This window comes from Zingiber officinale, chromosome 9B (genome assembly GCF_018446385.1).
Source record: "Zingiber officinale cultivar Zhangliang chromosome 9B, Zo_v1.1, whole genome shotgun sequence".
In the NCBI taxonomy this organism is placed as follows: domain Eukaryota; kingdom Viridiplantae; phylum Streptophyta; class Magnoliopsida; order Zingiberales; family Zingiberaceae; genus Zingiber; species Zingiber officinale.
Window position 1 is genome coordinate 33149840 of NC_056003.1, and position 12565 is coordinate 33162404.

The following is a 12565-nucleotide window of genomic DNA, read 5'->3' on the forward strand; positions in this document are numbered from 1 at the left end:
CTGCGAGCCTCCTTCTTCCTCTCCTTGATTCTTGCCTCTGATTCTTGCTGCACTTGAGCTTTGCTGAGCTCTCTGATTCGTGAAGCTTCGTGTGAGCTTCCCCGGCTGGTCAGCTGCTGCTGTTCTTCCGTGAAGTTGCTGCTTCGTCAACGGAAACCAGTTGAAGGCAAGCAAGGTGTTTTACATTCATATTGTTTGTATTTCTTGCTGTTTTTCTGTACTCCATTCTTGCTGTTGCAAGAAAGATTGTGGCGAGGTTTCTCCACCCAGAAGGAGTATATATATTAGCCGGTTCTCCGGGGACTCATCCACCGACGGATTGGTAGGCTTCGTCCACCTTACGGACACGCCGAGGAGTAGGAGTTCATCTCCGAACCTCGTTACATCGGTTTGTTTTTCTTCTCCTTAGTTTCTTCCTTGTATTTCCGCTGCGACTAACCCTAACTGTAGGAAGAACGCGAGAATTTGGGGTCGGCTATTCACACCCCCCCTCTCTAGCCGTACAAAGGATCCTAACACATGCCACGTCCTTACTTGAATCCGGAGGTGGAAGAGGGCACGCGGTTGGAAAATGCCGTGCAAAAAACTCTACGAATCAGATTAAAAGATTATGCAACTCCAAATCGATGAAAGAAAACTTTAAGGACGATAGGTTAGGTTTAAACCTGGAGAAAAGACTGAGAATGGAAGCGTGAAATCTTGCGAGAAAATCGACGAAGTCGAAGACAGAAATTGCCGAAACGGATCGCATATCGAAATGGCGACATCTTTTACGAAGGGGAGCACATGCGTGAGAAAGAAGAGAAAATATTGAGAAAGGAGGTGAAGGGAAAAGGAAGAAAGGAGGGTTACTTGTGGGGAGGGAGGGGTCGTCGGAGGAACCGAGAGTGAAGGCGGTGAGAGCGAGGAAGCCAGTGGCGACGCCACGGCGGGGATGCTGCAACAGGAGACGCCGAAACATGATTCACCGCCGCTGATCGTAGACCAAGCTTCCCTTGGTCATGTAGGGAAGGGGGCCTTGGAATCCAGGTAAATAGGTGACCACAGAAGATGAGAGAGCAGAGGAAAAGAAGCAGAGAAAGATCAGTGAGACAATCAGGAGAGGGATTTCCATCTTCCTCCTCCTCCTTCCTTCTTCTTCCTTCTTGTGTTGGAACTGGCTGAAAGTCGAGGCGACGAGGAGGAGGCGGTGAAGATGGCTCTTCACTGAAAGTAGAGGCCGCGAGGAGGAGGTGGCGAGGCTGAAAGTTGAGGCGACGAAGAGGGCGGCGAGGAAGGAGGCAGCGAAGAGGGTGGTGAGGAGGGAGGCGGCGAAGAGGGCGGTGAGGAGGGAGGAGGCGAAGAAGGCGGTGAAGAGGGTGGTGATGAGGGAGGCGACGAAGAGAGCGGTGAGGAGGAGGCGGCGAAGAGTAGGGTTTTGGGAAAGAGACAGAAAAAAACAAATGACGAAGGAGAAAAAGTGGCGAAAGAAAAAATAATCGCATTCAACAACACTTAATAGACAACGGTTTTTAAAAACTGTTGTCGTAATCCCAAAAAAGTGCACATAGACAACAGTTTTAAAAAACTGTTGTCGTTCCCTTTAAAAACCGTTGTCGTATCCTCAAAAAAACATAAATTGACAACAGTTTTTAAAAACCGTTGTCATAGGCCAAAAAAATTACTAAAAGACAACAGTTTTTGTTAAAACCGTTGTTAAAAGATAAAAAGACAACGGTTTGGTATAAAACCGTTGTCGTTTGAGTGTTGTTGAATGACATTTTTCTTGTAGTGGAAGGAGCCCAAAAATATAATTTGGGATTGATGCGGTAGTTCAATAATAATTCTTTAGTGGTATGAATTATTATTGATGAAGTTAAGTTGTGTGTTCAGGGCGAACACGGGAAACTTAATTTCATCGGGAGACCAAAACCAATTCCTCCTCTCTGTCCCTATCGTATCCTCTTGTATTTAGAGATTTATACCCACCACATACCACTACAAGATAAAAGCTAATAGACAACGCTTTTAAAGCGTTGTCTTTGTGCCTGAAAAAGCGTTGTTAAAAGCACTGTTGTTAAAAGTCTCCTCAACGACAACGCTTTTAAAGCATTGTCGTTTGTAGTGAAGACAACGCTTTAAAAGCGTTGTGTATTTTTTGCGAAAACATCATCTTTGCAACGCTTTAAAAGCGTTGTTGTTTTTGGCAAAGACAACACTTGTGCAACGCTTTAAAAGCGTTGTCTTTTTAAAATGAAAAAAAAAATCTATTTACAAAGTCATTTTTTTTATATTTACAAAACTATTAATTTTCTTTTACCATGTCTAGATTTGAATTTGACATATAAAATAATATTAATTAGCTCAACTAATGATTTCAAACTTGTACCAAAACAATAGAATTCAATTACAAAGTATTAGTATTTACAGGAGAATTCAACTATACACAAAGACTATATAGTTTTGTTTCAAAGTAGATAGTGACATTCGAATTTAAAACAAAAAAAGCACAAAATAACTAGTCGGCCTCGAAGAATGATGCGACGAGGGGTACACTTTGGCCTTACACATTGGACAAGTTTTTCACGATATTTGTTAGGACCAAAAGTGAGCTAGAGGGGGGTGAATAGCTCTTCGCGTGCTCGTTGCTTGTTTCTTCAAGGATGCGCAGCGGAAACACAAAGAAACAAATACAAACACGCTAACACTTAGATTTTACTTGGTATCCACCTCCAAGGGAGGTGACTAATCTAAGGATCCACACAACGCACGCACCCTCCACTAATGAAACTCTCCTTTATGGTAACTACCAAGGGCGGAGAAGCCCTACAAGACTCAATACAAGAAGAAGAAAGGGTAATAAAGAAATACAAGCTTACAAGCTTACAATGAGTGCACAAACCCTAACCCTAGTTTCTTCTTCTTGCTTTGATCCGCCTCTTGACTTGGAAGAGCCTCCAAGAACCTTCAAGAACTGGCGATCTCGAGCTTGAGAAGGGCTGTGGAGGAGCTGGTGAAGATCTGAAATGAATCTGTGTAGTAGTGCCGAAGACAACGCTCGCCTGCGGCTCAAATACGACGCAACGGTCGGATCCCGATCGATTCGATTATTCCCAATCGATCGGGGAGGCTTTGGATCGATCCACGGATCGATCCAGAGCGCCTCTGTGCTCTGGAAAAACGTCTGGATCGATCCACGGATCGATCCAGCGCTTATCGCACGAAGCAGCAGCGTCCCAATCGATCCACTGATCGATTGGGACCTCTGGATCGATCCACTGATCGATCCAGAGGCTTTCTGTTCGCTGGGAAAGGTCTGGATCGATCCACTGATCGATCCAGAGCCTGGATCGATCCACGGATCGATCCAGCACTTGGTTTTTTCCCAAAACCAAGTCCCAAACCTCCCAACCCAACATCTGGTCAATCTTAACCTGTTGGTCCGTCATGCCTAGCATCTAGTCACTCCCTTGACCTGCTAGGACTCCCTCACCAAGTGTCCGGTCAATCCCTTTGACCCACTTGGACTTTTCTTTCATGCCAAGTATCCGGTCACTCTCTTGACCTACTTGGTCTTTCACCTAGCTTCACTCACTAGGGTTTTCAATCTGCCTAGCTTCACTCACTAGGACTTTCACCTGGCTTCACTCACCAGGGTTTCCTTCCAGTCAAGTATACCTACTTGACTCTTCTTCATTCACACTGATCAGTCCCTGATCAGAATCTCCCCATATGAACAACTGCACCTGCATTGTCCATGTGTCTACATGTATTGTCAAACATCGAAACTATGACCAAGACTCAAGCTTGGTCAAGCCAGTCAACCTTGACCTAAGGGATATTGCACCAACAATCTCCCCCTTTTTGATGTTTGACAATACCTTTAAGTTTGGACCATTCTAAGTTAAGCTAATCTCATAGCCTTAACTCCATTCATGCCAAAGTATGAATGTTGGTTCCCTTCATTCTCCCCCTATGTCCTCCCCCATAGGTAATGAAGGTCTAACTTAAACCACACATTCTCCCCCTATTGGCACACATCAACCCATCTTTGAGCAAACATAAACCCGTGCCTCAATTTTGGGCACTTTTCAACAAATGCCCCATTGTTGAAAACTCTCCCCCTGAAGAGTTGCTCATCGTTGTTCACAACTTCACTCGTTGTGACCAACACGATAATGAAGGTCCCATTCCCTTCATTTTCAAAGACTGCTCGCTCTGGAGCATTAACAAAGTCTAATCACCCAAATGAAGGTCCCATACCCCCCATTTATCCTTAACCCTACATTCTTCCTCAATGTAGGCAAATGCCCATCCTTGAGCATTATCCACTTAACGGAAGGTTAACCACCTTCCAAGGTTCATGAAAAATAATTTTCATGCCTTTAAAGAGTCCCTCCCCCTAAAGACATGGTGGTAACTTCTGTCATTGCACCAACAATGACTCGGAATCCCTAATCCTTTAGGAAACCCAAATTTAGAAGCTTTAATGTTCAAATATTCAAAATTTGAAACAAACCTCACCCTAGACTTCAATATAGTCTTCCTTAACCAATCCATCCTTGTTTTCAACACGAAAACACTCTTTTTATGTATACAAATGTATTTTGAGGGGTTTGGAATGGTTACCTAGACTAAAATAGGTTTAAAGATGCTGAAATCAGGCTTTCCCAGCCAAAATCAGCAACTTGGATCGATTGGAGTTGGGTTCCAATCGATTGAACCTTTCTGAATCGATCCACTGATCGATTCAGACTTCCTGGATCGATCGGCTGATCGATCCAGCGAGCTTCTGCTCGTGGGAGACTTGCCTTCTGAATCGATCCACGGATCGATTCAGGCACTCCAATCGATCCATGGATCGATCGGAGCTCTGATAGTTGCTGAATTTTAAAATCAGCCAACTTCAGAAATCCCTAGAAAATTCTACAAAAATCCAAAAATCATGAAATTTCGTGTAGGAATTATTTAGGGCATATACTATCAAGGAAAAATAGTTTTCTATGAAAATACTTCATATTTTCAAAGATTGACACAAACTTGAAACCTTGCAAAAACTTTAGTGTTTTCTTCAAGTTTGTGTCTAACTATTCAATGGTAATTACTATCAAAAGATAGCCTTCACCAAGGTTTTCCAAAATCATTTTGAAAACATTTTCAAACCAATATCCCACCATGTTCCTTGGGCTTAATGTACATGACTTGTACATTAGCTTTCCCAATGATGGGAAAACACATAACTATGTGTTTTGATGAAACTTAAAACTCAAAAGAATGCACTAAATCAACATATTGAGTTTTATTCATCATCCTTACATCTCACTTGTATCTAATGTGCACTAAAATACATACAAGTCATCTTATAGGTCTTTGTGAGATGTGGGATTTTGGTTTTGCCCTATTCTAGGGATCATGCATATCTATCTAGGCATTTTAGAGATATTAGACATCCACCTAGGATGTCATTTGGTATACCTCTTGATGATAACTGCCATTTGTCCTTAATTTTAAGGAAATAACATAATGCATGATAATGTTATGGCATACATCAAAAAGAAATAATTTTCATAAGAAAATTTCCTATAACTACATGATGTATGTATGTCATGACATGGTATTTTTGAATTTTTCATAATAAGTCATGAATGCATAAATAAAACATGATGTCATGGCATATAATGGGCAACCAAACATGGCAAGATTTAGCATAATTAAAATATACCTAGATTATCTATCTAAGTATCCTTAACCCTTAGCTAATCCTAAAGCATAAACCCTAGATTGCCCAATTTCCTTAAGAAAATGCCAAAACTCAACTTGACATTTCTTTAATCTCTTGAATTAATTATGCCAATTAAAAATTTAAAACATTCCTCAAATGTTGGCATACTTCATTTTCCCATAAGAATAATCACTTTAAATTAAGGCTTAAATTTGCCTTAAATTCCTAAGACAATACCAAAGTCCCAATTTGGTATTTCTTAACACTTGATTTCTTGTGCCATTTAAAGTCATCTCAAATTTCTTCCTTTATAGCACATTTTCCTCTTTCCAAGAGTAACACTAAATCCATTTCATTTTCAAAGGTTAACAAAAACCTTGAAAATGCTCCTTGAGTGTCAATTTCTTCAAAGTTGGGTTAACTACCCTTCTTCTCAGAGTTGACACTCTCTAACCCATCTATGGGATAGAGAAAATACTCCTAGGAACCCAAAACCTATTGGTGCTCCTTGGATGCTCTAGGTATTCACTAGGGATAACTTCCCTAGATACCTTCCTAGTGACCTTGTTGGGCTTCTTAGAAGCCTTGGTCACATTTTCTAGGTCAACTCTAGGGATAGCCTTCCTTGTGACCTTGTTAGTGACTTTCTTAGACTTCTTAGAAGTCTTAGTCACATTTATCGCAAAAATACTCTTAGGGATGACTTCCCTAGTATTCTTGGCTTGACCACTGGACCTAGGATTTGTTCCATAACTATATAGAACTCTATGGTACGAGGGCACATCCTTCTTAGCCTTTAGTTTGTATCCCAACCCTCTATGGCCATTTGATGGCTTTGATTTTCCTAGCCCTAGGTATTGCTCATTTTTCCCTTGTAGGATATTTTCTATCCTTTTTAGGGTCTTTTCCATTTTATCAAGTCTTGACCTCAAGACTTGATTTTCTATCATTAAATCCTTAGGTTTTGGTCCATGAGCATTTTTGTTCTTGGGCATGTATCTATTATCCTTAGTGTTCCCGCCCAAGTGTCTATCTATCTTCCTAACCTTAGGTTGGGTAGTTTTGGCATGTAGGGCCACATGCTTTTCCTTAAAGCCCTCATGCTTTCTATTCTTGTGATAAATTGCATTAAAATGATAAAAATTAGAACTATCATGCTTTTTACCATAATGTAAAGGGGTAGGATCAATAAAAGTTACCTTCCTTTTTACCTTAGAGGCTCCCCCTTGACTTGAGCTTCCTCCTTGAGCCTTGACCATCTTCTTCCCCTTAGGGCATTGACTCCGGTAATGCCCCTTTTGATTGCAAGAGAAGCACACAATGTGCTCCTTGCTCTTCTTTGTTCCGGGGATGGTCTCCTTTGGCTTCTCCTTGCCCTTTGGTGCCACTTGGCCCTTCTTCTTGGCCAATTTAGGGCACTTGCTTTTGTAGTGCCCATGTTCCCTACATTCAAAGCATATAATATGATTTTTATTATTAATTGAAATATTTATACCTTTTCTTGTAGGGGTGGCATCTTTTCCTTTGGATCCGGAGGTGGAAGCTTCCTCTTGATCGGACCTTGATTCCCCTCCATTTGATTTTTCTTGACTTGTGGAGGTAGAATATTCTTCCTCCTCTTCGTCTCTTGACCCGGATGTGGAGGATTCTCCTTCTTCTTGATCCGGGGTCAATGAAGATTGCTCCCCCTCAATCCTAGAGGTGGAGGCTTCTCCTTCTTCTTCATCCTCTTGTACATGAAACAAGGAATATACTACTTCCTTGCTCTTTTTATTGCATTCCTTTGAGGATGAAGCTTCCTCTTGGACTTCTTCTTCGGAAGTTGAGCATCTCTCAACTTCGGAGTCCTCCTCTTGATCTTGATCCATTGAGTCGCCCTCTTTGGATTCCTCTTGGTTCGGTACAGTGGAGGGGATCTCATGGATTAATATCAACTTGCTCCAAAGCTCCTTGGCATCCTTGAATTCTCCAACTTGAGCCAAAATATTGCTTGGCAATAAGTTGACCAAAAGCTTGGTCACTTTATCGTTTGCCTTGCTCCTTTGAACTTGCTCTTGACTCCATTTTCTTTTCTTAAGAGGCTTGCCCTTGGAGTTTGCTAGAGCTTCAAATCCTTCCATGAGAGCAAACCATTGCTCTATCTCCATCATCAAGAAATTTTCGATTCTTGATCTCCAAGAATCGAAGCTTGTGGATGTGTATGGTGGAGCCACCCTTGTGTAAAATCCAAGTCCATCTTGGAATTGCATCTTGAAGTTGAGACTTTTGATTTCTTTGATTTTGATGAATTTGTCCCAACTTCTTCGCCCTCTAGCTTTGCTTGTTTTGTTTGCCCCTTCCAGCGATGATTCCGGTGAAGAGCGGCCTCGCTCTGATACCACTTGTTAGGACCAAAAGTGAGCTAGAGGGGGGGTGAATAGCTCTTCGCGTGCTCGTTGCTGGTCGTTGCTTGTTTCTTCAAGGATGCGCAGCGGAAACACAAAGAAACAAATACAAACACGCTAACACTTGGATTTTACTTGGTATCCACCTCCAAGGGAGGTGACTAATCCAAGGATCCACACAACGCACGCACCCTCCACTAATGAAACTCTCCTTTATGGTAACTACCAAGGGCGGAGAAGCCCTACAAGACTCAATACAAGAAAAAGAAAGGGTAATAAAGAAATACAAGCTTACAATGAGTGCACAAACCCTAACCCTAGTTTCTTCTTCTTGCTTTGATCCGCCTCTTGACTTGGAAGAGCCTCCAAGAACCTTCAAGAACTGGCGATCTTGAGCTTGAGAAGGGCTGTGGAGGAGCTGGTGAAGATCTGAAATGAATCTGTGTAGTAGTGCCGAAGACAACGCTCGCCTGCGGCTCAAATACGACGCAACGGTCGGATCCCGATCGATTCGATTATTCCCAATCGATCGGGGAGGCTTTGGATCGATCCACGGATCGATCCAGAGCGCCTCTGTGCTATGGAAAAACGTCTGGATCGATCCACGGATCGATCCAGCGCTTATCGCGCGAAGCAGCAGCGTCCCAATCGATCCACTGATCGATTGGGACCTCTGGATCGATCCACTGATCGATCCAGAGGCTTTCTGTTCGCTGGGAAAAGTCTGGATCGATCCACTGATCGATCCAGAGCCTGGATCGATCCACGGATCGATCCAGCACTTGGTTTTTTCCCAAAACCAAGTCCCAAACCTCCCAACCCAACATCTGGTCAATCTTAACCTGTTGGTCCGTCATGCCTAGCATCTAGTCACTCCCTTGACCTGCTAGGACTCCCTCACCAAGTGTCCGGTCAATCCCTTTGACCCACTTGGACTTTTCTTTCATGCCAAGTATCCGGTCACTCTCTTGACCTACTTGGACTTTCACCTAGCTTCACTCACTAGGGTTTTCAATCTGCCTAGCTTCACTCACTAGGACTTTCACCTGGCTTCACTCACCAGGATTTCCATCTGCCTAGCTTCACTCACTAGGACTTTCACCTGGCTTCACTCACCAGGGTTTCCTTCCAGTCAAGTATACCTACTTGACTCTTCTTCATTCACACTGATCAGTCCCTGATCAGAATCTCCCCATATGAACAACTGCACCTGCATTGTCCATGTGTCTACATGTATTGTCAAACATCAAAACTATGACCAAGACTCAAGCTTGGTCAAGCCAGTCAACCTTGACCTAAGGGATATTGTACCAACAATATTTACCCGGCCTCACGCCTTTTTTCGGAGATTTGGTGCTCAGGTTCATGACTAAAGCCTCCACAGAGGCAGTCTCAAACAAGTCTTTGCCAACCATCTCTTGTTGCCTCCACTGATGGAAGTGTTCCAACAATGCCTACACTGACTCCCGCAACTGCTGCAGAACAGAGTGTAGGGCATTTGGGTTCAGAGACGACCCTTCTACCGTTCCACTCATTGACATCCAAACCACCAATCGCTTACTGAAAGAAAGGTAAACAAGCAGAATTAGAATGCATCTCGGCTAAGTTGCCTACAATCTATATGAAAATTTGTATTCTGAAGTCAGAACTGTTCACATTTTTGTTCAATACTTGAGAAATAACTCTGCATTTCTACGCAAACATTACTCCTTAGTTACTACACAAGTACTGAATGAAGATGATCTAACTGATGTGAATATTTCTGACAAGATGCAAGTGAGAAAGACATCGAAGAACACATGAACCCTTGCATGAGTTTCATGGAAAAGACATACAACAGCAAGCATTTCTCCATTAAAAATCCATCTAATAGCAACATCAGACTTAAGTATCAAATAATCATCAGAGTCAAACTCACCAATTTTGATAAAAACATTTCAGAAATTCTGCCAGGTAAAAAATTTTGGAGATACAAAATTACGTTACTACATGAGCAAAATCCAGTTGATTCAGGAGCCTAGGGCTTCTTCAAATGAAACACTAACATGAAGCAAATCTCAGTATCTCAAATGAGTCTACAAGTCAGAACAAAATAGTTGGATAAAAGAGAGGGAAATCAGAGAACAGATTTGTGTTGTTAAATCTTAGATATTAAAGCTTTGCCTGGAGCATCATGTGTGTCGATGTGAATGAATTGAGATAAATACCAAATTGATCCACCAAACTAAAGAAATGGTTGAAACAAAATGCGCAGCAACATGAGATTTCTCTTATAGTATGTAGGCTACCAATTGATTTCAAATAAGAAACGAGATTGCCAAAGTTCCAGATCTCAAATCTTATGGAATCAAGACAAAAAAAATTGGACAGATCAGGTTTACCAGATAAAAGCCAAAGATAAATTCAAGTACTGATCTAGTTGTAAAAGCTAAACAAACTCTAGGGGGAAAAATAATATTTTTCCTTCTTTTAAATACACAAAAACTCGCCTCATCAAACACTTGATGGGCATGAGTCAATGAAATCATAATGTGTGCAAATTGAAACATAGGATGTCAAATTAATACAAACAGTTAACATTCACATAAAACATTACTCAATATGAAAGACAACATGAAGAAAAACATAGAACGAAACCTAAATCATGAAATGAAATCTACATGAAGCTCTAAAATAGCAAAGACTCAATCAGCTAACCTATCAACATTCAAAGGGTTTTCCTATGAACGATAGCAATTACAGCAACAAGTAGGAAGAGGAAAATGATTCCTTCGGTGAAATGAAGAACATTACATTGTATGGTGTTTTGGAACATTTTATGGTGTTTTGGAACATTTTTTCTTGCAGAAGAACAGGGAGATGAAATGAATAAAAAGAATAGCAATCTTATTAATTGGCACAACTTGAACTCTTGGTTCTGGGAATGTTCCTTGTGAAACAATTTCTTATCTTGTGATCATATTGTTGGAATTTGTGTTATCGCATACTCATTGTTAGTTGCATGGCTAGAGTTCTCTTCTGTTTGCATCTATATTCTGATATATCAAGATTAGGTCGATGCATGTTTTTAAATTTCAAGAAACATGATAGGTATGAACATTACTTACTAGCCCAACAAGGGATCGTATGTATTGGTCAATCCTTTATGAATGCTAAATGATGCATGACAAACAGATTGATCTTACCCTGTAACCTCTATATGCTGCGTGGATTTTGATTGCTGAAATGTGGGCATAGTTGGGAACAATCCTTGGTTTTCTTGCAGGCGATTTCGATTGTTGAGCCTTCTTGGGGAGCACTTGTTGCACTCTATGTTGATGGTGTTGCTCATTTTGAACATCCTCCAGTATTCGCTCAATTATGTTTTGTTGTCTATGCATTTGAATAAAGGAACCATTGTCATCATGGTTGGATTTGCTAAATCCCCACTTTTTCTTCTCTCTTTTCTGCTTGTCCTGTGAGTAATGCAGTCACAAAGATCACATTTAGGAACTGTCTGAATCTAAGGGCACCTTTAGTTTGACTTACTTGGATTGGGGTACTTGTCTGGACCAATTTATCCTTAGAGCTCGAAGTGAAGGCTCTTTTGATGAGCATAAACCAACCCGATGTCTTGCCCATCTCTAGCGATCACTTGATTCAACAGAAATAAATGAAACAATTAAACTTTTAGACACTTATCACCACGCATAGCTCTCTTGTTCTCTTGAAGCTCGATAATGCAAAGTGAGTATTCAATCTTTCGTGGGTCTGGACGAGGTGGCTGCTGTGCGCGGGCTGCTCGAAGCCCGGCACCGCCGCTACACCGAGCGGCACGCCGTGGTACATCACATCGAGCGCCGCCGAGGTAGCAGCAGCAACCCTTGAAGGAGGCGACAGAGGAAGAGGAGGAGGAAGGGGTGGCGATGGGTGTGCCAAGGTAGTGGCACTGCCTCCGAGGGTCGGGCGGAGGGTGTGGGCGCTGGTGGTGGCCGCGTTGGGAAGGTTGTTGGGCGTCGTCATCGTCGACGAAATCCACCACCGCACTTCCCGATTCCTGAGAGGGGTCTGTGCGGCAGTGAAGAGAAGAAAGAGTTGTCGGCCGGTGGTGAGGAAGAAGAGACGGTCGGCGGTGGGAGGTCGCGTGCCCTAGCCGCACGAGAGGAGATGTCGCGAACAGAAAGGATCACCAGCACTGTGTCGTCGCATGGGTAAAAGGAAACGAAGTTTTCTCCTCCTTTAATTTGGGTCGTCCATATTGTGATGAAGATGGATGAAGATTCAGCCGTTAGATCTTGAGATAAGCGGTCTAGATCACTTAAGATTGAGATGATAACTTGACAGTAGACAACGCTTTTTAAAAATCGTTGTCGTAGACACTAAAAAAAAGGCTAATGGACAACGCTTTTTACGAAGCGTTGTCTTTGACCCGTAAAAATCACTAATAGACAACGGTTTTTAGAAAAGTGTTGTCTATTAATAAGAAAATAATGAAATAGAC

The 12565-nt window shown here is 42.1% G+C and overlaps 1 long non-coding RNA gene across 1 annotated transcript; it reads right to left on the bottom strand.

Annotated features, from left to right (window-relative positions):
- Positions 1–521: 521 nt before the first annotated feature.
- Positions 522–868, bottom strand: LOC122022621. Its single transcript, XR_006123043.1, has 3 exons — positions 853–868; positions 666–767; positions 522–588 (listed from the first exon to the last, which is right to left on the bottom strand). It is a non-coding gene; the product is annotated as an uncharacterized LOC122022621 (long non-coding RNA).
- Between the last annotated feature and the right edge of the window lie 11697 nt (positions 869–12565).